The sequence below is a fragment of the Scyliorhinus torazame genome, chromosome 4 (assembly GCF_047496885.1).
Source record: "Scyliorhinus torazame isolate Kashiwa2021f chromosome 4, sScyTor2.1, whole genome shotgun sequence".
Classification (NCBI taxonomy): Eukaryota; Metazoa; Chordata; class Chondrichthyes; order Carcharhiniformes; family Scyliorhinidae; genus Scyliorhinus; species Scyliorhinus torazame.
This window is the reverse complement of record NC_092710.1, coordinates 172,171,022-172,197,403: the sequence shown is the minus strand read 5'-3', so window position 1 is coordinate 172,197,403 and position 26,382 is coordinate 172,171,022. Positions and strand designations below refer to the sequence as shown.

At 51.6% G+C, this 26,382-nt stretch overlaps 1 protein-coding gene and 1 non-coding gene across 4 annotated transcripts in view; both read right to left on the bottom strand.

The window, feature by feature from the left end:
- Positions 1-26,382, bottom strand: part of ldah (lipid droplet associated hydrolase) — a 521,342-nt gene that overhangs the window by 361,145 nt on the left and 133,815 nt on the right. The window lies entirely within an intron of this gene.
- On the bottom strand, positions 7,313-7,394 carry trnaf-gaa (transfer RNA phenylalanine (anticodon GAA)). Its single transcript has one exon. It is a non-coding gene; the product is annotated as a tRNA-Phe (tRNA).

The following is a 26,382-nucleotide window of genomic DNA, read 5'->3' as shown; positions in this document are numbered from 1 at the left end:
GCTCTTGCGATCAAGTGTGATACCAAGGATGTGAACAGACTGGCTTCATCTCAGACTATTATTGGGAAGAGGAAGGAAATGGAGTTTAGAATTGGGACTGAAAACAATATCTTCGGTCTTCCCAATATTCAATGGGCGGAAATTTCTGCTCATCCAATCCTAGATCTTGGATAAGGAGTCTGATAATTTAGTGACAGTGGAGGAATCCAGAGAGATGGTGATGAGGCAGAGCTGAGTTTTGTCAGAGTATACATGAAAACCAACATTGTGCCTTCAGATGATTTTGCTGAGGGGCAGCACATAGATGAGAAATAGGAGGGATAGATCCTTGCTGGAAGCCAGAGGTAACAGTGGGGAAGTAGGAAGAGAAGCCATTGCAAACAATTCTCTGGCTACGATTAGATGGTAAGAATGGAACCAGGTGAGAGGAGTGCTGTCCAGCTGGATGGCAGTGGGGAAACATTGGAGGATAGTGTGGTCAACCATGTCAAAGGCTGTTTGCACAGGATGAGGAGGATAGGTTTAACTTTGTCACAGTCACATATAGGATGTCATTTGTAACATTGACAAGAGCTTCTTAAGTACTTTGGCAGGAGCAAAAACCTGGGGCGAGATTCTCCGACCCCCCGCCGGGTCGGAGAATCGCCGGGGGCTGGCGTGAATCCCGCCCCCGCCGGTTGCCGAATTCTCCGGATATTCGGCGGGGGCGGGAATCGCGCCACGCCGGTTGGCGGCCCCCCCCGCGATTCTCCGGCCCGTATGGGCCGAAGTCCCGCTGCTAAAGTGCCTGTCCCGCCGGCGTAGATTAAACCACCTACCCCGGGGGGTGCCTCCACGGTGCCCTGGCCCGCGATCGGGGCCCACCGATCCGCGGGCGGGCCTGTGCCGTGGGGGCACTCTTTTCCTTCCGCCTTCGCCACAGTCTCCACCATGGCGGAGGCGGAAGAGACTCCCTCCACTGCGCATGCGCGGGAATTCCGTCAGCGGCCACTAACGCTCCCGCGCATGCGCCGCCCGGAGATGTCATTTCCGTGCCAGCTGGCGGGGCACCAAAGGCCTTTTCCGCCAGCTGGCGGGGCGGAAATTCGTCCGGCGCGGGCCTAGCCCCTTAAGATTGGGGCTCGGCCCCCAAAGATGCGGAGCATTCTGCAACTTTGGGACGGCGCGATGCCCGACTGATTTGCGCCGCTGATTGGAGGAATTCAAACCTGAAGTTTTTGGAATCTGGGAATGCATTTGAAAGGTGACAGAGACAAGGAGGTTAGAGTAATTTTCAAGAATGTTGGGTCAAGAGGTTTTTTTGAGGAGAGGCTGATGAGGGTAGATTTACAGTAGGGAGCGACATGACGGAAGAGAGAGAACTGTTTTCAATATCAGCTAACATGGGCGCCAAGAGGGGAGATTCAGTGCTCAGCATTTTAGCAGGAATAATATTGAGGGAACAGGAGCTGGGTGTCATGGACAAGATGAGCTCAAAGAGAGCATTATGGGAGTTAGGACACAAACTAGTAAAAGTTGCAAGTTCATGGCTAGGGCAGGGGTGTATTAAACAAAATTTGGCTAAGTAGGCTAGTGGAAGGGAAGGACACGACAGTGACAGCTGATCGGATTATTTCGATCCTAGTGACAAAGAAGTCCATGAGTTCCTCAAACTAAGGAGGTGAGAGCTGAGAGGACAGGCTAGAGAGGTTTAGAAAGAAGCCGGAGGTTATCTTTGCATTCCAGGATAAACCTGGTAGATATGCTTAAATCAGTGGTTTGCCATTTCCTTTCAAGTTTGTGTCCCTTGGAATTAAAGGAGCAGAGATGAGGGCCAGACCAGAGAGAATGGGCAGGGTGAAAGAGAGAGAGAGTAAGTAAGTTGTGGGCGGTGGGGGAGGGGGGGGGGGGGGGGGGGGGGGCGGGGAGCTAGGACATCAAAGGTGGAGTTGAGGATGCGGATGAGTAAATCAGTAGCCGCAGAAATGTTGCGGCGATTGGAGGGGCAAAGGTTAGATGAACTTTTGAAAATGCAATTGTAAGTGAATTGCGACGTAGATATTTTTCAAATACATAAGGAGGTCGGGTTGGGATGAGGAAGAGAGATGCTCTGTATTTACAGTGCACAGGGAGTAAATTGTTGAGCTTTTATAGAAATAGGTAAATCTCGTGCATTTATTAGTTTAGAGAAAATATATACATTACATCAATTGCACAAAATAAGAATTTGGAAATGTTTGATAGCCCTTTATGTTTTATAACAATGCAATATTTTGCTTTTTGTACATACTTTATTAAGTACAAACCCAGGGACTGAGAAGACAAAACCGCTCCATGATTGAATATTCTTGCAATATGCCATTTGAATTAGTTTGCTTTATCTTTCTAAATTCTTTGGATGTTCAGGACTTAGAATGTACTTTTTACAGGAGCATTAAACCAACATTTCAGATGTTATCACTGTTACTAGTTGCACGTTTCAAAGTGTCAGACATTCTTCACCTGTATAGAGCAATGGAAGTGCAAACCATTTCAATAAGACTCAATGGGTTCTTGTGAAACAACATAGTGAAAATTGAAACAACATAGTGAAAATTAAACTATCTGAAAACAATAGGAAACAAACATTCCTTTGAGTTAAATGTTATTTATTCATTTTAGTTTTTTTATCTCACCTACTTTAAAATATTGATAAATATCTGCGGTACTCCAAAAAGCAGATAGTAATAGCGATAAACTTATGTTGATTTATTTTTCTCTTATCATAACCTAATGCTGATGAAAGGGCTGTCTGTAACAAACAATGAACAATAATTAAAATTAAATACTTTTTCTTACAAAGCAGAACATTTGGAAGGAAGTAAATAAAACCGTGAAGGCAAACGTTTTAAACATGTAATCATCAAGAATGATCTTGCTTCTAACTCTTGCAAAGTGCTGATCATGGTAGGAGAGGAACCCAGTGTTTTTGCTTTTGTACCAGTGTTTCTGTTTGTCTTTTGAAGTGGAAGCGTCTATACGCAAAACAGCACCTCCATAAATTTTCTAACTTTTTTTTGGAAGACCGTTCCATGAACATTAACCAGATCCCCTCCTGCAGCTCTGACCCTGACCTGGCCTGCAGTACCTTAGGACTGACGTATTCTGCAGGTGCAGCCTAACACATCACGATTATCAGAACCTCTGGCAGCAAATTATTATTGGACCTTCTTGTTAAAGGTTTACATTATTGAACAAAATGTCAATTTATGTGTACTGAGGAATAGAGGACCCTACTATTCATTCTTCCTGCCAATCCAAGTTCTAAATGAACTCTGCCTCCTTTGAAATTGATGGCCAGCATAAAAGTAAAATACAATTGCCTATTGTACTTTTACTTGCTGAAACCCAATAAATAATTAGTGCAATTAAATAGCCGTCATGATTGTGTGAATAATTTGCACAATACAATGTTTTATCAATTGTGTGGTTACAGCAGTTTAGTGCGTTGCAAAATAAATATTCTGAAATTAATTGCAACTATTTAACATTGCAGTTTACAGGTCACATTTGTTAGCTTCTGCCAATTTTCTCATACTTAAATACATTTTACATTTAAAGAGTAGCACAATGTCACAAACATACAAACTTTTCAAAATATATTTTAGAAAGTATTGTTTCTCTTCTGCAAGAATTGGTGTACAGCATCCCGATGTGGGAAATACCTTGTGAGGGAGTAGATGGTTTTAGCTCATACCTTAAACTTCGTCAAAATATATAATAAAGCTGAAAGAGAATTCCATCAGGGCTCAACACTAAATACTTGTGAATACTTAAAAGTATTGTAAGTTATCCAACTTTTTTTATTTAGTTCAGCTGAGAAAATATTTTCAGCAAATTGAATAAGAATGTGCAAAGAGACTGGAAACATTCCAAACATTAAGTTTGCCACTTGCAAATTGGCAGTCTGCCTACAGAACAACGGTGAGTAAATTAATTGGTTGTGCAGTACTTTGGGAAGATGTAAACGGTGTTATATAAATGCAAGCTTACTCCAGGCAAGGGGACAGGAGGGTCGGCTGGGGGAGTTACCGTTTAGGTTAGTGGGGGACAGTTTTAGGTACTTAGGGATTCAAGTGGCATGGGACTGGGGCCGATTACACAAGGTGAACTTGTCCCGGTTGGTTGAGCAGACGAGGGGCGAGTTTCGGAGATGGGATGCGCTACCGCTGTCGCTGGCTAGGAGGGTGCAGACGGTTAAGATGACGGTCCTACCGAGATTTTTATTCCAATGCCTCCCAATTTCCATCCTGCGGTCCTTTTTTAAGAGGGTTAACAAAATCATTCTGGGCTTTGTCTGGCCGGGTAAGTCCCCTTGAGTGAAGAAGGTGATGCTCGAGAGGAATCGGGGAGAGGGGGGGTTTGCCCTGCCAAATTTCAGTAATTACTACTGGGCGGCCAACATTGCTATGATTAGGAAATGGGTGGTGGGGGCAGGGTCGGTTTGGGATGAATGGAGGCAGCTTCATGTAGGGGCACCAGCTTGGGGGCACTGATAACCGCACCTCTGCCGTTCCCACCGGTGAGATACTCCACCAGCCCCGTGGTGGTGGCGGCCCTGAGGATCTGGGGTCAGTGGAGGAGGTACGTTGGAGCAGTGGGAGCATCAGTTTGGTCCCCAATATGTGACAACCACTGGTTTGCTCTGGGGAGCTTGGATGGGGGGGCTTGGAGTATGGCGAAGGGCGGGAATTGAGAGGATGGGGACCTGTTCCTGGAAGGGATCTTCCCAGCTTGAGGGCGCTGGAGGAGAAGTTTGGGTTGGCAAGAGGGAACAAATTCAGATATTTACAGGTGCGGGACTTTCTGCGCAGGCAGGTATCATCCTTCCCATTCCTGCCACTAAGGGGGTTCCAGGATAGGGTGGTGTCTAGGGGATGGGTGGGAGAGCGGAGTGTCTCGGACATTTACAAAGAACTTATGGGGGCGGAGGTGACACAGACCGAGGAGCTGAGGCGTAAGTGGGAGGAGGAGCTTGGGGGTGAGATGGAGGATGGCTTATGGGCAGACGCGTTGAGCAGAGTCAACGCGACCGCTACATGCGCAAGGCTCAGCTTGATCCAATTCAAGATGGTCCATCGGGCCCACATGACAGTGGCCCGGATGAGCAGATTCTTTGGAGTAGAGGACAGGTGTGTAAAGTGTGAGGGCGGACCAGCGAACCATGTCCACATGTTCTGGGCATGTCCAAAACTTGGACATATTGGGGATATTGGCAGGGTTTTGCGGACGTCATGTCCAGAGTATTGAAAACAAGGGTGGCAATGAGTCCAGAGGTGGCGATTTTTGGGGTGTCGGAAGATCCGGGAGTCCAGGAGGAGAAAGAGGCAGATGTTCTGGCCTTTGCCTCCCTGGTAACCTGGAGACGGATATCATTAGCTTGGAGGGACTCAAAGCCCCCGAAGTCGGAGACCTGGTTAACCGATATGGCGAGCTTCCTCGGCCGAGAAAAGATTAAGTTCGCCTTGAGAGGGTCTTTGTTAGGGTTATCCCGGAGGTGGCAACGATTCATTGACTTCTTCGCGGAGAATTAATCGTCAGCAGGGGGTGGGCGGGCTAGGGTAGCAGAGAATAGGGGGTTAAATAGGCGGGCCTTGGAGAGATGGGAGTCGGAGTTTGCACTATATTTATTGTTCTTTGTACATTATTTTTATACTGTTGCTGTTTGAAATGCCAAAATTACCTCATTAAAATTGTTTTTAAAAAATGCAAGCTTAGTATTTATTTACATAACTGTGGAACCACCGGCTACTGTGACGCTTTAATAACCATTTCTTTTGCATAATTGCCATTTTCTCTTAATTTCAAACCCTGAATCATTTTAAGTCATTGCTTAATTGCTCTCTAATGAATGAATCAAGCTTTTATATATCCACTTGTCTATGCAATGATGCAAATTGTTTATTATATTGAGAACCCACACAACATACGGGTAGATTTTCACAAAAAAGGTGGATTGGAAGAGTATTTTTGCTTGTGCAAAACTGAATACATGCATAGCAAAAGGAGCTTTACCTTTCTACAGAACTTTTTTACATTTTTCCTTTAAAAGTAAAGGCACATGCAGAAAGAGGAAATTTATTCAGAACAATAGTGATAAGAACCATTTACACAGTCATGTAGATCACTATAATCTATGATTTTCCAGTTCATGTGGTTTTAATTACATACTCTTATGTAGCATGCATTAGCCTGAAGGCTTGTTGAATGGCTGGTCAAATACTTAATTTCATGTTGGTAAATTTGACTTATACAGTACATCACAAATATTTAAGTTGCCTACAGCAAAAAAAATAAATAAATTGGGTCACAACTCGATGGAAATTAAAGTGTTTTAATAGTTGTCAAATATTTTAGTTATGGTGTTGCATGAAATGTTCCTTCTGGTGTGTAATGTACTTAAGAACTTATTTAGTCATAATATAAAGAAATAATTTGTTGTCATTTCAACAAGTAAATTAGACAGAATTAGGGCAATTATGTAATATCATACTGCAATCAGAGGAGATAGTACACTAGGATCATAGAATGGTTACAGCCTTTTCCCTGCCGGCTCTGCCTCAGGGCTACTCAGCTAGTCCTACCCCTCTGCCTTTTCCCCTTAGCCTTGCAATTTTATTCTCTTCAAGTAATTATCCAATTTCCTTTTAAAAACCACGATTGAATCTGCCTCTATTACGCTCTCAGGCAGTACATTCCAGATCCTAACCACTCGCTTCCTCACGTTGCCATTGTCTTAAATCAGAATCCTCTTGTTTCTGATGCGGTCACCCATGGGAACAGTTGCTCTCGATCTACTCTGCCCTTAGCCCTCAATTTTCAGCACCTTGATCAAATCTCCTCACAAAGTTCCCAGCTCTGAAGAGAGCAGCCTGAGCCTTCGTCAATCTATCCATGTAACTGAAATCCCTGGAAACATTCTTGTAAATCATAATAATAATAATAATATTTTTTTTATTAGTGTCACAAGTAGGCTTACATTAACACTGCAATGAAGTTACTGTGAAAATCCCCCGAGTCGCCACACTCCGGCGCCTGTTCGGGTACATGGAGGGAGAATTCAGAATGTCAAATTCACCCAACAAGCACGTATTTCGGGACTTGTGGGAGAAAACTGGAGCACCCGGAAGAAACCCACGCACACACAGAGCGAACGTGTAGACTCCACACAGTGAACCAAGCCAGGAATCGAACCCGGGTCCCTGGTGCTGTGAAGCAACAGTGCTAACCACTGTGCCATCGTGCCGCCTATAAAGGCAGGGCAACTTGACAGATAGCAAGGAAAGCCAGCACTCGCCCTGATGTTGAAACCCAGGATTGAACCAGGGACCTTTAGATCTTCACTCTAACGCTCTCCCAACTGAGCTATCAGGGGCGAAGTTCTCCGTTATCGGCAGAAAGTCCGCCGATCGGCGCAAAAAACGGCGCAAATCCGACTTGCGTCACGTCGGAAAAATGGGTCGAAAGTCTCCGGCCCGAAATGGGCTAGCAGTGACGTAACGGGATCCGCGCTTGCGCAGTGGTTCACGCCGTGCAGCGTCATACGCGCCGCACGGCGTGACGGCTCATAAGGCTCCCCCCCACCCGACCGGAACACCCGACCGGAACACCCGACTGGATGGCTGGCCGCCGCTCACCCCGAGGTTCGAGTCACGGGATGTGGAGGCGCTCCTGGACGCGGTGGAGCAGAGGAGGGACGCCCTGTATCCCGGGCACGGCCGCAGAGTTGCCCCACGCCACAGCCGGCATCTGTGGAGGGAAGTGGCAGAGGACGTCACCGCTGCGGCCCTGACACCATGGACAGGCACCCAGTGCCACAAGAAGGTGAACGACCTCGTCAGAGCAGGCAGGGTGAGCCTCCCCATATCCCCCCCTTCCCCATATCCCCCCTCCCCAATATACCCCCCTCCCCCATATCCCCCTTCCCCCATATCCCCCTCCCCCATATCCCCCTTCCCCCAAATCCCCCCATATCCCCCCTCCCCCAAATCACCCCATATCCCCCCTCCCCCATATCCCCCCTTCCCCCATATCCCCCCTCCCCCATATCCCCCTCCCCCATATCCCCCCCTCCCCCATATCCCCCCCATATCCCCCCTTCCCCATATTCCCCCCTCTCCCATATTCCCCCCTCCCCCATATCCCCCCTCCCCCATATCCCCCCCTCCCCCATATCCCCCCCTCCCCCATATCCCCAAGTGAATCCAGCCCTAACCTTAACCTCTGCAATGCACGCGCAACCGATGGCGTGCATTCATATACCTGCCTAACAGTGTTGCCTTTTACCCCTGCCACCCTCCCCCCCCCCCCCCACAGGAGAACCGCGCACACAACAATAGGGAGCATGTGAGGACTGGAGGAGCCCCCGCTGATGAGAGGCCACTGACCGAACACGAGGAAAGGGCCCTGGAACTGGCTGGCGGACCTGACGACCGGGAGGTTGCTGATGCAGAGGTCGGGGGCGTACTAGCAAGTGAGCCACCGACAGCCCGTCCCCATATCCCCCCTCCCCTATATCCCCCTCCCCCGTATCACCTGATCACTGCCTGATGTCTAACCATGCATGCTTCATTGTGTATCGCAGGACCAAACGTCCAGGCACCCATCCCCGCAGATGCAGACCGCCCGCAGGATGCCCCTCGGAGACCACAGGAGACGGAGAGACACGGACCCTCCAGCATGCGACGCCCGCAGGATGCCCCTCGCACACCACGGGAGACGGAGAGACACGGACCCTCCAGCATGCGACGCCCGCAGGATGCCCCTCGCACACCACGGGAGACGGAGAGACACGGACCCTCCAGCATGCGACGCCCGCAGGATGCCCCTCGCACACCACGGGAGACGGAGAGACACGGACCCTCCAGCATGCGACGCCCGCAGGATGCCCCTCGCACACCACGGGAGACGGAGAGACACGGCCCCTCCAGCATGCGACGCCCGCAGGATGCCCCTCGAACACCACGGGAGACGGAGAGACACGGACCCTCCAGCATGCGACGCCCGCAGGATGCCCCTCGCACACCACGGGAGATGGAGAGACCTGGAGCAACAGGGAGACGACACCCCCGTCACGTGCGGGAGCGACCACCCAGCGACGAGGGAGGCAGCCACAGGCCCCCGTCACATCCGAGCCAGGACACCACTACCCAGGACACCACTACCCAGGACACCACTACCCAGGACACCACTATCCAGGACACCACTACCCGGGACAGCACTGCCCAGGACACCCCTACCCGGGACAGCACTACCCAGGAAGACAAAATACCGGACAGTGACTCAGAGTGGATGGGTGGAGACGAACCCCCACCCCAAAGTGCCAGAGTGAGTGCCAGGACTCAGAGTGGGACGAAGAGCACGACACAACGCCACTTCTGTCACCAACACCCTCCACCATCGCAGAAACACGCACTTCGGTTGGGCACTTTAGTGATGAGGCGTCTGGTACACTCACTGGTGCGCACAGCACAGCCGTCCCGGTACAGCAGGTGGTAGGTAGGAGAGGGGCCGGGCGGTCGGAGGGCAGCCCAGCCCAAGCGAACATCTGCCGCCCAGATGGATCCCAGGTTCCTGGAGTTACCACACCCACACGTAGATCCGATGCAACCACCGACCCGGAGACGAGCGAAGAGGGTGACGGCCGGCTTGCGGCGGCTGCAGTCGCAGGTGGAGGAGTCCACCCGCGTCCAGGAGCTGGGAGTGGTGCCGGTCATGCGTGCCACCCAGGCTGACACCGCACGGGTGGCGTCCGCGTTGGAGGCAATGGGTGCGACGGTGTCAGACATGGGGAACGGTTTACGAGGCCTGGGGCTTTCCGTGCAGGCGGCGTCTGTGGCCCAGGACATGGCTGCCCTCTCACAGGAGGCCATGAGCCAGTGCCAGCGCCAGATGGCAGAGGCGCTCAACGCCATAGCCCAGTCTCTGCAGGCCATGGCCCAGTCTCAGCAGGCCATGGCCCAATCTCAGCAGGCCATGGCCCAATCTCTGCAGGCCATGGCCCAGTCTCTGCAGGCCATCGCTGAGGGCATCGGCGCCAGTGGCCATGTGCGAGCCGGCGTCGCACTGTCACGGACAGGGTTTGCCAACCCCCTGGGTTCCATGGCTGCAAACCTGCAGACCCCTGTCGATACCAGCACGGGCCTCCAGGACTGGCAGCGCCAGATGTCGGGGGGGCGTCGGATGGCCAGTCCGTTCGCATCCCCCACCCATGTAGAGGCCTGGGGGCCATTGGGCACCCCGAGGGAGGAGGAGGTGGTGTGGTCCGTCCCGGCTCCCCCTGTAGGGGAGGTCCCGGTACACCGCGACACCTCGGACTCCCCCCCTTCCGTCCCAGGTGCATCGGGTGGGCAACGGGCAGGACAGGATGGCAGCTCGCCATCCCAGTCGCTCGGGCCGCAGCCCGCCATCCCAGTCGCCCGGGCCGCAGCCTGGCCCATCTAGGCCAGGACGCCCCAGGAAACGGCCGCCAAAGGGATCCAGAGTCAGAGGGCAGGAATCACAGGAGTTCACCTCCAGTTCTGCTGTACCGTCTGGGGAATCACGTAGACATAGTCAAAGGGCCCGTAAGGCCAAACAATTAGACACTGAGTAAGTTGGCACGGGTGCAGGGCACAGATGAGTTTTAGGGGCTAGGGCACGTGCATGAACTCGTTTGGTTATTAAAGTCAATGTTACACCTACAGAAGCTGCCTTTGTGCTCTGTCCAAAGCGTGCGGGGGTGTCATGTACGTTGAGCGCAAGTGTGTGTGTGAGGGGTGGTCTTACCTCAGCCCCAGGTGAGTCTGCCCCCTTCCCCCTGGGCCGCCATCAACATCCCCCGGGCAGAGGACGGGACCGTGCGTTGCAGTGTCACAGCCGCATGCAGGGATGGTCCGGGTGGATGGTGGTACTGTGGCCATGGGTCAGACATAGTCCAACGATGTGGAGCCAGGAGCTCACCGCAGGGCGGGTTGCCATCATCCTCCATGGCCTGCAATAGACACGCGTCCACCCGCAACTGTGTGAGCCCGGCCCGTTGTGCCGCAGGTGGATCGGCAATGGGGGGGGGGGTGGTGTGCATGCGGGTGGGTGGGGTTGGGGAGGGGGGTGAGGGTGCTGGGTGGGTGGATGGGTGGGGGGTGTGGGTGGTCGGCTGTTGCCATGGTGTGCGGTCTGTGGCCATACTACCCGATTCCCACGCCCATCTAGTCAGTGAAGCGGGCGGCTATCAGTCTGTCCCGTGCCCGCTGGGCCAGCCGGTAACGGTGGACAGCCACCCGCCTGTGTCTACCCCATCTGCCCTGACCATTACACCCACCCCCTCATCTGGGGAGGACTGCGCCTCTTCCTGCTGCTCCTCTACTCCGCCCTCCTCTGCCTGCGGCACATCGCCCCTCTGCTGGGCTACGTTGTGCAGGATGCAGCACACCACAATGATGCGGCCGACCCTATCTGACCGATACTGGAGGGCGCCCCCAGAGAGATCCAGGCACCTGAAACGCATCTTCAGCACGCCAAAGCACCTCTCTATCACTCCCCTTGTCGCTACATGGGCATCATTGTAGCGGTTCTCCGCCTCATTGCGTGGCCTCAGTATAGGCGTCATCAGCCACGATCGCAATGGGTAGCCCCTGTCGCCCAGCAACCAGCCCCTCAGCCGGGGATGGCGTCCCTCGTACATGCCGGGGATGGATGACCGCGACAACACGTATGAGTCGTGTCCACTGCCTGGGTAACGGGCGCAGACGTACAGGATCATCATGCGGTGGTCGCAGACCACCTGTATGTTCATCGAATAGGTCCCCTTCCTATTGGTGAACACGGCCCTGTTATCTGCAGGTGGCCGCACGGCGACGTGCATCCCATCGATCGCGCCCTGGACCATGGGGAACCCGGCCACGGCAGAGAAGCCCACGGCCCGGGCATCTTGGCTGGCCCGGTCCACGGGGAAGCGGATGTGGCGGTGCGCCATGGCATATAGGGCATCTGTCACTGCCCGGATGCACCGGTGCACCGATGTCTGCGATATGCCGGACAGGTCCCCACTCGGTGCCTGGAATGACCCCGTTGCATAAAAGTTCAGGGCCACCGTAACCTTGACGGACACGGGGAGAGGGTGTCCCCCGCCAGTGCCACGCGGTGACAGGTGTGCCAGCAGATGGCAGATGTGTGCCACGGTTTCCCGCCTCATCCGGAGTCTCCTCCTGCATTCCCGGTCCGTGAGGTCCTGGTATGACTGCCGGGGCCGGTACACACGGGGCGCCCTCGGGTGCCTCCGTTGCCGTGGGGCCGCGATGTCCTCCTCCCCCTCCTCGTCCTGTCGGTCAGGTGTCCCTCCAGCCTGGGCGGCTGCCGGCTGTCCCTCTGCGGCAGCCTGCGCCGCCTCTCTGGCACGCTCCTCCTCCTCCTCCTCCTCCTCATCCAGGGCAACATAGACATTGTTGGCCGCCGTGGCGGCAGCCGCTATCGCTGGATGATCGGAAAACATGACGGCCTGGTGGGGGGGGGAGGGGAACGACGACATGTCATCATTGCCCATATCCCCTCCTCCCCCCAGCCAGGTGGCATGGACCGCATGGGTCCAACTGTTGGAGGCTGGCACCTGGCCAGGTGGACCAACTCACTTGCCCTCGCATCCCTCCCCGGCACGGACCCCCCATCCCCCTCCCCGGCACGGACCCCCCCCCATCCCCCTCCCTGGCACGGACCCCCCCATCCCCCTCCCCGGCACGGAGCCCCCCATCCCCCTCCCCGGCACGGACCCCCCCCCCCAACCTCCACGCCGGCATGGAACCCCATCCCCCTCCCCGGCACGGACACCCCCCCAACCTCCACCCCGGCACGGACCCCAACCTCCTCCCCGGCACGGACCCCCCTATCCCCCTCCCCGGCACGGACCCCCCCCCCATCCCCCTCCCCGGCACGGACCCCCCCCATCCCCCATCCCCCTCCCCGGCACGGACCCCCCCATCCCCCTCCCCGGCACGGACCCCCCCATCCCCCTCCCCGGCACGGACCCCCCCCATCCCCCTCCCCGGCACGGACCCCCCCCATCCCCCTCCCCGGCACGGACCCCCCCCCAACCTCCGCCCCGACACGGACCCCAACCTCCACCCCGGCACGGACCCCCACCAATCCCCTCCCCGGCACGGACCCCCCCCCCCCAACCTCCACCCCGGCACGGACCCCATCCTCCTCCCCGGCACGGACCCCCCATCCCCCTCCCCGGCACGGACCCCCCCCCATCCCCCTCCCCGGCACGGACCCCCCCCAACCTCCACCCCGGCACGGACCCCCCCAACCTCCACCCCGGCACGGACCCCCCCCAACCTCCACCCCGGCACGGACCCCCCCCAACCTCCACCCCGGCACGGACCCCCCCCATCCCCCTCCCTAGCACGGACCCCCCCCATCCCCCTCCCTAGCACGGACCCCCCCCCCCCATCCCCCTCCCCGGCACGGACCCCCCTCCCGGCACTCCCCCGGAGCCCAGCCCACTCTAATCAACCCCCACCCACCGCCGCACACACACAACCCGAGACACACCTCTCCTCACGCATTCAGACTGCGGCCACGCCTTCGCCTGCCCAGAGCCAACCCCCCAGGCCATCACTCACCTCCACGCTGGTCGGCGTGAACCTGGAGCACAGGGTCACGCCGATGAAAAGGAGGTTTAATTTACGTCGAGGTGAACGGTCATCACGTTGACGGGACTTCGGCCCATCCGGAAGGGAGAATATCGGCAGGCCGAAAATCGGCTGCCTTGCGCAGACCCGTGACATTCTCCGGCGGCAGCGACGACATTAACGCCCCGCCGACTTTTCTCCCTTCGGAGACTTCGGCAACCGGCGGGGGCGGGATTCAAGGCGGCCAACGGCCATTCTCCGACCCTCTGGGGGGTCGGAGAATGACGCCCCATGCCTGCCAATGTCTTCACATTCTCCCTAAAGTGCAATGTCCAGAATTGCACTCAATACTCGGAAGTTGAATCAGTGTTTCTCAAATATTCACAATAGCTTCCTTGCTTTTGTACTCTATGGGGGAGATTTTTTGGCAGGCGGGAAAGCGGGAGGGGGCTGAGAATCCAACAGGAACCCCAAAACAGCCTATATGCTCTTGGGATTTCCGGTTGAGATAGGCCCCTCTCCCACACCAGACGTAATAGGGTTCCTGCCATGAAAGGTCAGGAAACCTATAACCATAAATTCAAAAGTAATTACTGAGCCTCCCCGCTGAATCATCCCCCCACATAAGGAACTCCTCTCTGTAGATGGGGTTTACAACATGCCTGGAAAAAGGGGTTCCTGGTGAAGAGAAGCAACCGAGGGCACAGGTAAGCCGCACCCCCCCCCCCCCCCCCCCCCCTCCCGCCTCTCATCGTGAAGCTGGGCAAGGCTGGGCAGTACCTCAGAAAACTGGTCCCTGGCATTGCCGAGTGGGCTTCCATTTAGGAGGTTTGGGGTCGGGGATTGGGGAATTCCAATGGTGACTATCCTGTGTCCGTGGGGTGATCCTTTTTATGCATTTTTTTTAGATCACGCTTTAAAAAAGGTTCCCCGATTGTCAGGGGCCGAGGCTCCTGGCAGGGATGACTGGCACTGCCACCAGGAATTTTTGATTCAGTCGGTCAAAGAATATGGCTGAAAAACCAGCAGTGCAGCTGAAAAGCTACACACCACTTTTCCCGTCTGAGTTGACCCATAGTCAAAAAAAGATAACACCCACCCTAGGTCTCTATTTTCTGAGCCCATGATCACCTCAGTCATATTATCTGCTTTCTCTACCACTCTGTCACCTTCAACAATTTGTGTGCATACACTACCAGGTCCTCCTGCTCCTGCATCCCTTCTAGAATTGAGTCCTACTAAAATGCAACACTCCAGACTTCGCTGTATTGTCATTCAATGTTATCCACTACATTTCTACCCATTGACTAACCTTCTCATCACTCTCAACTCACACACCCATTACACATCCACATGGATCGCACTCACTGAGTCAGAGCTTGGTGACCCCACCCGAGTCAGAGACTGGTGATCTCTCCTCCGCCCCCCCCCCCCCCCCATCACCCCCCACCCCCGTCGCCACCCCCACCCCCCGTGTCAGGGTTTGGTTGCCTCCCCCCTCCCTAGTCTGGTAACCCCCCCACCCCCACCCCGTATCAGAGCCTGGTAACCCTCTCCACCACCCCCCTCCCCCACACTGAGTCAGAGCCTGGTAACCACCTCCCACCCTGAGTCAGAGCCTGGTAATCATCCCCCCCACACCGGGTCAGAGCCTGGTAACCCCCCCCACCCCGTATCAGAACCTGGTAAGCCCCTCCCCCCCGGGTCAGAGCCTTGTAACCGTCCCCCCCACACCGGATCAGAACCTGGTAACCCCCTCCCCCCCACCCCGAGTCAGAGCCTGGTAACCATCCCCCTCACACCGGGTCAGAACCTGGTAACTCCTCCCCCTTCACCACGCATCAGAGCTTGTTGATACCCCCCACCAGAGTCGAAGCCCGGCCACCCCCAGGGTCAGAGCCCGGCCACCCCCAGGGTCAGAGCCCGGTCAGCCTCGCAACGGAGGTCAGCCTCGATACAAAGCCCGGTCACCCCCAGGGACAGAGCCCGGTCACCCCCAGGATCAGAGCCCGGTCACCCCCAGGGTCAGAGCCCGGTCACCCCCAGGGTCAGAGCCCGGTCACCCGCAGGGTCAGAGCCCGGTCACCCCCAGGGTCAGAGCCCGGTCACCCCCAGCGACAGAACCCGGTCACTCACAGGGTCAGAGCCCGGTCACCCACAGGGTCAGAGCCCGGTCACCCCCAGGGACAGAGCCCGGTCACCGCCAGGGTCAGAGCCCGGTCACCCCCAGGGTCAGAGCCCGGTCACCTCCGCGACAAGAGCCCGGTCACCTCCGCGACAGAGCCCGGCCACCTCCGCGACAGAGCCCGGCCACCCGCAGGGTCAGAGCCCGGTCACCCGCAGGGTCAGAGCCCGGTCACCCCCGCGACAGAGCGCGGTCGCCCCCAGGGTCAAAGCATGGTCACCCACAGGGTCAGAGCCCGGTCACCTCCGCGACAGAACGCGGTCGCCCCCCAGGGTCAAAGCACGATCACCCACAGGGTCAGAGCCCGGTCACCCGCAGGGTCAGAGCCCGGTCACCCGCAGGGTCAGAGCCCGGTCACCCCCGCGACAGAGCCCGGTCACCCCCGCGACAGAGCGCGGTCGCCCCTAGGGTCAAAGCATGGTCACCCACAGGGTCAGAGCCCGGTCACCTCCGTGACAGAACGCGGTCGCCCCAGCGACAGAGCCCGGTCACCCCCAGGGTCAGAGCATGGTCACCCACAGGGTCAGAGCCCGGTCACCTCCGCGACAGAACGCGGTCGCCCCAGCGACAGAGCCCGGTCACCCCCAGGGTCAGAGCATGGTCACCCACAGGGTCAGAGCCTGGTCACCTCCGCGACAGAACGCGGTCGCCCCAGCGACAGAGCGCAGTCACACCCAGGGTCAGAGCCCGGTCACCCCAGCGACAGAGCGCGGTTGCCCCAGCGACAGAGCGCGGTCGCCCCCGCGAGAGAGCGCGGTTGCCCCAGCGACAGAGCGCGGTCACCCCCAGGGTCAAAGCCCAGTCACCCCCGCGACAGTGCGTGGTCGCCCCAGCGACAGAGCGCGGTCGCCCCCAGGGTCAGAGCCCGGTCACCTCCGCGACAGAGCCCGGTCGCCCCAGTGACAGAGCCCGGTCACCCCCGCGACAGAGCCCGGTCACCCCCGCGACAGAGCCCGGTCGCCCCCAGGGTCAAAGCATGGTCACCCACAGGGTCAGAGCCCGGTCACCTCCGCGACAGAACGCAGTCGCCCCCAGGGTCAAAGCACGATCACCCACAGGGTCAGAGCCCGGTCACCCTCGCGACAGAGCGCGGTCGCCCCCAGGGTCAAAGCATGGTCACCCACAGGGTCAGAGCCCGGTCACCTCCGCGACAGAACGCGGTCGCCCCAGCGACAGAGCCCGGTCACCCCCAGGGTCAGAGCATGGTCACCCACAGGGTCAGAGCATGGTCACCCACAGGGTCAGAGCCCGGTCACCTCCGCGACAGAACGCGGTCGCCCCAGCGACAGAGCGCAGTCACACCCAGGGTCAGAGCCCGGTCACCCCAGCGACAGAGCGCGGTCGCCCCCGCGAGAGAGCGCGGTTGCCCCAGCGACAGAGCGCGGTCACCCCCAGGGTCAAAGCCCAGTCACCCCCGCGACAGTGCGTGGTCGCCCCAGCGACAGAGCGCGGTCGCCCCCAGGGTCAGAGCCCGGTCACCCCAGCGACAGAGCCCGGTCACCTCAGCGACAGAGCGCGGTCACCCCCAGGGTCAAAGCCCAGTCACCCCACGACAGAGCGCGGTCGCCCCCAGGGTCAGAGCCCGGTCACGCCCGCGACAGAGCACGGTCAGCCTCGATACAAAGCCCGGTAACCCCGAGTCAGAGCGCAGTCCCCCCGAGTCAAAGGCCGGTCATTCTTAGTCTGAGTTGGTATCCTCTTAATACGTGGGGCAGCTCAGAAGTGTGCTCGCCAGGTAAAAGCCTTTTGATGCTTGTCATGATTGCCGCCGGCATGGATGGATTTTTTGACAGGGTGGGGCAGGACGGCTGTAAATGCAGCGCATGTTCCTGATAATGAGATGCAAATGTATTACGATTATGTTCCTGACACTGAATGGCAGGGAAGTCGGCTACCACGGATGGGGGAGGAGGATGATCGGGGCAAGCTTTGGACTTCTTGCGATATTTTCTGCTCCTGTTGCCAAACATGACCAATGCAAATAGGAGCAGAAAATCCCAGCCCATGTTTCTGCTCAAACTCCTTTACAAATTACAAAACTCAAAATCTGCTATCAATCAGTCTGATTGGGCAGAGTTTTAAATCATATTCTTTTCAAGAAATTTCTACTTGCTAAATGAGTTTCCTTGATATATTTATGAATTGGTACCTGCATAAAATTTGAACGTTGAAAATGGGGTTTCTGGAAAGAATAAACATTTTAAATCCAGACTGCATCCCCCGGGCGCGATTCTCCACTCCCGCACCGGTTTGGAGAATCGCCTGGCGCGCCATTTTTCCCCGCGACGCCGGTCCGATGCCCTCCCGTGATTCACCCAAGCGGCGAGAACGGCCCCGTCGTGTTTTGCGCGGCACAGGCCGGAGAATCGTCCGAGACACCCAAAATGGCTACACCCGCTATTCTCCGGCCCGGATGGGCCGAGTGGCCTGCCCAATACGACGGGTTCCCACCGGCGCTGTCCACACCTGGTCGCTGCCGGCGGGAACAGCGTGGGAACGCTGGGGGGACAGCCTGTGGGGGTGGGGGGGTTCCTGCACCGGGAGGGGCCTCAAACGGGGTCTGGCCCACGACCGGTGCCCACCGATCGGCGGGCCGGCCTCTCTGAAGGAGGACTTCCTTTCCTCCGCGCCCCGCAAGATCCATCCGACATCTCCTTGCGGGGCGGCCTCGGGGAGGACGGCAACCACGCATGCGCGGGTGATGCCAGTTACGCGGCGCCGGCCACATCATTTACGCGGCGCCACTTTTACGCGCCACCAATGCCCGGCGCGCGCTGACGACGCTGCTTTCGTGACACGCCCCCCGAGTTCCTCGTGTCCCCGCCTCCTAGCCCATTTTCGGGCCTTGAATCGATCGCGATCGGGGCCGTTTCGCTCCGTTGTGAAACTCGATGGCGTTCACGACGCCGTGAGCACCCATCTTCTAGAAACCCAATTTTAAATTTCTGAAAATGACTTTAAAAGAATTACGAAACTATTTCATTGTTAGCTTGGGGCACATTGGTGAGTTCCTTAGTAAATTAAATATATATAATTCTGAGGCAGTTCCTTAGTAATTTAAATAAAAATGATTCTAAGGCTTTCGAAATGTCCCTATTAGTTTCCTTGCACCCAAAAGTTCCAGCTTAAGCTCGGGAGCCCCGTTGAAGAATTGCAAATAATTATCAAAACTCACAAAAGTGATTATTTCCGCCTGGGGCAAGACCAATTTTGTGGACAGGGCACAATACTTTTTAAACTAGCTCAAAACATCGTAGAAAACAAAATTGTGCTGAATGTAATTTGCAGTGAAACTTACGCCATCTTTTGCCAGCTATATTGGGAGTTTTGCACCAAAGAAAATCACACAGTTGAGCAGAAACCCCAGACCAATCTGATTTGTTGGTATTGGCTGAGAGAGTAATGTTGGCCAAGACACCAAGAAAATGTCCTGCTCTTTAAATAGTGCTGTGGGATTTTGCAATCATGTGAACCAGGAGATCAGGGACTTAGGGCGCAATTCTCCCATCGGGAGACTAAGTCCCGATGCCGGAGTGAAAACCGGAGGGTTTCACTCCGGCGTCGGAGGCCGCTCCCAGCCCCCTATTCTCCCGTCCCCGGGGGGCTGGGAGCTGCGCCGCGTCATTTACACACGCCGGGCCTTGCCGCCGCATAAAAGCGGCGCCGCGTAAATGACGCGGCCGGCGCCACGTAAATAACGTCATCCGTGCAAGCGCAGGTTGACCGGCGCCAACCCGCGCATGCGCGGTTGCCGTCCTCCCCGCGGCCGCCCCGCAAGAAGATGTCGGATGGATCCTGCAGGGCGGCGGAGGAAAGGAGGTCCTCCTTCAGAGAGGCCGGCCTGCCGATCGGTGGGCACCGATCGCGGGCCAGACCCCTTTTGAGTCCCCCCCACCCGGTGCAGGAACCCCCCTACCCCCCCCACACAGGCCACCCCCCCAGCGTTCCCACGCTGTTCCCGCCGGCAGCGACCAGGTGTGGACGGCGCCGGTGGGAACCTGCGTGTTGGGCAGGCCGCTCAGCCGATCCATCCCAGAGAATCGCCGCTCGCCCATTACAAACGGCGAGTGGCGATTCTCCGAGCGGCCAGCCGTGATTCTCACCGCGCCGGTTTGGGGGAGGGGGTGGGAGAATCGCGTGCGGGTGCCCGGGCGGCGTGGCGGGACTCGAGCGGCACCCCGGCGATTCTCCCACCCGGCGTGGGGGGGGGGGAGAATTCCGCCCCCAGTTTTAATGATTCATCCAAAACACAGCATCTCTGACACTGCATCATACCCACTTTTGCTAATGAAATGTCAGTAAAATTACACCCTCAAAGCTCAGAAATATGACCAACTGAGCAAAGAACCAAGAAAAGGTTCGTAGTACCTAGGAGAACAGGAGTTATTTTGGTCCATCACTTAGGCCTAATAAGTTAATTTCAGCAATGAACATTTTATTAAATTAAATTAACAAAAAACTTTGAGACAGTATAAACTTCTAGTCACTGGTAAATAATGACATACTGCAAAGAAATATTACACAAAACCATGCAACCATTTTAGAAAACCATCTGCAATACGCTTCCAAAATATTGCAGAACTTTATATGTCATTTTGAATAAATTGTTTGTGCTAAAAGGACTATGACTGGGGTTGATGTGTGGATATTATTTAATTGTATTTCACATCCTGTTCTATGCACACCAACTGCAAATGGAACTTACTTGTATTTGTTAATCCTTGTAAAAACAATTTATCATAGCATTTTACTATGATATCAGAATGCAATCCAGTATATCTATATCCAACACTGATACAAACTGGAAGTGGCACATGGCTAGTTGAGTGACCTTCCCACTTCCATCTTTGGTGGGCTTACTGATCCAGTAATATTGGCAGCAATAATGTTCATCTATTTGAAGGTTATAATAATAATAATAATTAATAATAGCTTATTGTCACAAGTAGGCTTCAATGAAGTTACTGTGAAAAGCCCCTAGTCGCCACATTCCGGCGCCTGTTCGGGGAGGCCAGTACGGGAATTGAACCCGCGCTTCTGGTCTTATTCTGCATTACAAGCCAGCTGTTTAGCCCCTGTGCTAAACCAGCCCCTCATGTAATGCATACATTTGATACAATTTTCCATGAAGTCTCACGTACTCAACAGGCGTGAACCCATTAACAAATATAATGGTAATTAATTACTTTTGATCGCCAATATTATTTCCACAATGGCAGACTTTGGTTCATAATTATGATTCATTCAACGTGAGTTCATAATTACGGTCAATTCACCAGGAAAATCTGCAAACAAAGACAAAACAATTTCCACAAGCAAAAAACAAACAGGGAATGTGTGGCAGCATACCCCTTTAAGGGGGTGGGTTCTCAGAAGGTCATGTGACTTGTTTGGCCAATTGAGCATCGGGTTTTCTTGCCAGTTTTTGGAGTCTGGGGTCATGAGGTACGGTAGCCTTTATCTCACTCTCTGCAAATAGTTACTTACCTAAATAAACCATTTATTTGTTGATCTAATTTGTAGTCACCAGTCTTACAGAATACTACAGAATGAATCAGGATACTCTTACTTAACACTCAGCAGCATGTTCAAGAATATCAGCAGAAATTAAGAAAAATGACATTCAAAGATCTATAGTTGTGTGAGATTGAATACATCTTGGACCATTATTTTTAAAGCCCTCTCCACCTGACCCAAATTGAATCAGTCATTGAGGGAACCAAAAGCAGCCAGGGGTCAATTATCCCTCTGAGATGATTGGCTTCCTTGTGGAGAAACAACAGAAACCGTGCTTAATGCATAATACATAATTCAGGCATTACTTACACTGGTATCAACAGGTCGCTGATATCTTTACTATTGTGGCTCAGAATTGCAACAGCTTCTTTGAAATCTAGCTACACATGTCCCAGTATTATCTGCCGTTGTTCGATTTAGACTCACCGTGAAATGGTCTCCCAAGTTTGAGAATAAGTTTGCTTCTAACCAAAGACAAGCTGGTTCTACATCATCAAATATCAGAAAGCTTCAATGCTAGTTTCACACTTCAGGGAGTCAGCCCAGAATTTGTCAGAAAATGCCTCAGACTAGGAACCATCCTCGCATTGGAAACAGGAAAATAAAAAAGGTAAAGGAAAGAGGTGGAACTGACCATGCTGCTTGTCGCGCACATAACCTGGCTATTTTAAAATGAATAAGAATGAAGGATGAAAGAGAAAAGTGAATCTTCATCTGTTTGACAATTCATAATCATGTTACTATTTTTAAAAGTTTTTTAATATCATAAATAGAGTCTTAGCAATTCTGATTTTTGAAATTGTTTTTTTATGCAAAAGCAAAATACCACAGATGCTTGAAGTCTGAAATAAGAATGGTCATGATCCCAGTTAATGTTCTAACTGGATGAGAAGATCTCAGAATGGAACCCTGTCTCGAAAGATCGTAACTTTTATATTTTTAAAAATAAAACATGGAGGAACAGAGTCACAGGACCGCTAATTAGTTTTAACAACAAGAAAAAAAACTTTTATTAAACATGAAAAAATTGGATTATGATACAATACTCCTTTACTCCCCTTTTAGCTTGACAATTACACACAGGTTTTAGGATTAATATGGTTTACAAACTATATCTTAATCTACAATGGTCTCATTAACATAAAATCCCTTTTAAACACACATGATGACAGTGGGCAAATACACTCTCCATTCTGAACCCCAAGTGAATGTTTGTGGATGTCTCCTCAGAACCCCCACCCCACAGCTGATTGTCATATGAGTTTCCAAACTCCACTCCCAAAAACATGTTTAAAATCTTTTCTCATAATTATGCTTTCCATTAAGAGGTTTGCATTCAGAAATTCAGACCAGATACAAATGGCATATTTAAACAAAGCTTCTGCTCAACGTTTAACAGGAAATCCAGTCCAGGATTTTACACCAACCTATAGGATTTTTTTGTCTTGACTGGTGTGCAAACTGCTCATAATTTATTGAACTCTCAATTCCCTAATTGTATTAAAATGTCAAGTGTATCCAGTGCATTAAAATGTCATCAGATGTTTGATTTACCTTTGAAGGCTGGTGTTCCACTTTAAATCTGGTTATTGTAATTGTTTTTTTTAAATCTCAGAACACTTTTTAAAAAACTCTTCCTCGAATTCTTCTGAACGATACCTTGGTCTCTGTTCACTCAATTCCAGTCATCTTATACATTCATCCTGTCTCAATTCCCTGGTTATCTGGGCAGTAACTTCTACTTTAGGAAGTTTGCCTCTTTGCATGTCCCGTCCTGTCCAGTCTTTCTTCTGGCAGAATGGAGAGATGTTCACCCCGTGAGGTCCTGTCTCCAACTGCAAACAAATTCAGCCAATACTAAAACGTAGAATCTTTTTTAATCCTTACAAGAGCTTCCAATGACTAAGCAACCCATGCTAGTTCTATTTATTCTTTACGCCGTAACCCTCTCTAAGCACAATGGAAACACAGCAGGAACTTAACCAACCCCAACACATACAAACACCATTATCCAGCATGAATGTGACTAGGTTTCACCCTTCCAGACACAGAAACATTAAATAAAACCTACTTAAAATCAAACCTTATTTCTAATGTTTACCAATGTTCAAATCGTTTTTAATAAATCAATCGGTACAATTGCTAGATCAAAGCTTCATGAAATTATATGCTGCAGACCAAATAAGCTAATTTTAGAATATTATGTGTAATACTAAAAATGCTTATCTCTGTTTAAACCAATTACATTTTAATAATTGTATATGCGTTCTTGAGGAGACATTTTCTTGAAAATGAGCCTCGTAAATTATCTATGGCATCACCAAATGAATAAAGTCTCTCCTGTTTTCTTCTTTATGGTAATACGACAATCACCACCAAGCAATGAAAAACAAGAAAAGGATATGTCTGAGGATAAAGTACCCCAGAATTAAACTAAATTCAATATATGAAACGTAGAAAGCATCTCTCCAGCTTTGAAATAGCACCATCTGCTGGCTGATATGAAAAATCTACCTCTTTCTAATTAAGTGTCACTAGAACTTTCTTTTCTAGTTGGGATAAATTAATTGTTCATAGAATTACAATAAAAGTACTTTGCGCGTGGTTAATCTAACTACAACATTTGTTAACAGTTTTGCGTTTTTTCTGCTCATTTCAGAGACTTGTGCTGAAATATAGCTGGTGGAACAAACCACAATCATGAAACAGATGAAAATCTGTTCTGGTTTATAGTCTGCAGGGTGGTCTTACCTGTAGGTCTCTTTTCTACAGGTGACATCTAGGAAATAATGCCACCAGGCTATTTGTGTCAATTAGAAACAACATTAAGGAAACTACTACCACTGACATACAACATATTTAAACACATTTATTGAAGGTTCAATTACATTTGACAGGTCACAGCAGTATTCTATTTTCACAGGTTTTTACAATTGGCTAGAATGAAGCATGTCTTCCTGCTATTGTAGCATTTACATTTAAGTGGAATTTATTAAAATGTTGTAACTGTTATTAAGGCCATAAATCTTAACACAGCTTTAGGGTTTTTTTTAAATTTAAAAAGACATCATCTCTTGTTACAGCGGAACAATATGGATATATTTAAAAGTCTTATGGGTAGTCATATTTATGTTTATAATTTATAACTCCACTTAGGACTGTTTAATACATGCAGATAAAAGTGTACATTTGGAAATCACGTGCATGCCTTGAACAGCAGGTTGTTTAAAAAATAGAAAGCAGCTGGACATGATGTGTCTGAAAAAATGTTTTACAGAATTTTCATGGTTATAATTTAAATTAACCTGGCAGCATAAATTTCAAGCATGACCCTTCGGGCTTTGAGAAGGAAAGTGGAATAGTAAAGGACCAGAAATGGGTACTCTTCCTCATGTAGATCCACTGATAACTCCCTGTCAATTCATACTCATGAGAAGTACCTGTGTCGGGTAGCATTTCATCTTTAAAGAAAATAGATGGTTATTACACATTAACCATTTAAGGTGAGCATCAAAGTTCACCGAGGAATAGTTTTATTGATCTGTGGCATGGAATAAATTGAACAGCTTCTGGGTGTCATTTAATAACTTCTCATTCTGGTGGCAATAATTTAATATAAAACATGAATATAAAAAAGTGTGATCTATTGACAATTCAGTAGAGTCATCAGAATTTTAGTGTGATCCATTAAATTAAACACTAGTTAAAAAAAAATAGACTATCTTCAAAAATGACAGTAGTAGCATTTTATCCAAATTCATCTCCATTAACTCTTCAATCACCAAAAATGACTTCATAAAGCTGAAAGCACTAGAAATAAATCCTAAAAGTAGGGAAATCACACTTCTTATTTAGACCAGGAGCTGGTCACGTGGATAGGAGATAGATGATAAAAACAATTGCAGCATGCTGCTGTGCAGAGGGTTGGTTTGCAGGTGCAGCAAGTAATTAAGAAGGCAAATGGAATGTTGTCCTTCATTGCTAGAGGGATGGAGTTTAAAATCAGGGAGGTTATGTTGCAGCTGTATAGGGTACTGACTAGGCCAGGCCACCGGCGGAGTACTGTGTACACCTTTGGTCTTCTCACTTGAGAAAGGACGTACTGGCACTGGAGGGGTTGCAGAGGAGATTCACTAGGTTGATTCCGGAGTTGAGAAGATTGGCTTATGAAGGGAGACTGGGACTACACTCATTGGAAGTTAGAAGAATGAAGTGGGGATCTTGTAGAAACATATAAAATTACGAAGGGAATAGATAAGATAGAACTAGGGAGGTTGTTTCCACTGGCGGGTGAAACTAGAACTAGGGGGCATAGCCTCAAAATAAGGATGAGCAGATTTAGGACTGAGTTAAGAAGGAACTTCTTCACCCAAAGGGTTGTGAATCTGTGGAATTCCCTGCACAGTGAAGCAGTTGAGGCTACCTCATTGAATGTTTTTAAGGAAAAGGTAGATAGATTTTTTTTTTGAACTGTAAGGTATTAAGAGTTTTGGTTAGCGGGCAGGTAAGTGGAGCTGAGTCCACAAAAAGATCAGCCATGATCTCATTGAATGGCGGAGCAGGCTCGAGGGACCAGATGGCCTACTCCTGCTCCTAGTTCTTATGTTCTTATGATCAAAGCTCAGATGCAGCAAGAAAGAAAAATTAATACACAAATGGATAAATAGGAATATTTCTTGGCAGTTAGAAAATGAAGAGCTTGCATTAAAACTGTGCATTTCACAACCTTGGACATGATTTACAGCCAATTAAGTACTTTAAAAAAAATTGTTGTCATTGCTAAATTCAAGAAAATGTAGCAGTCAATTTGTGCACAAGTAACAATGAGTTAATCACCAGGTAATCTGTTTTACGGATATTAGATGAGAGGTAAATGTTATCTGGGACATTAAGGAGAGTTTTTTTGCTCTTCCTCGAATATGGAGGGTGGTAGTTGAAGCAATATTAAATTACTATTTGCTAATTAATATATTGAGGTGGGTTTAGGGAAGGAGAAACAACAGTCTTCATATATCATCTGCCTGGACATGTGAAATGGCATTGACAGCTGTTGTG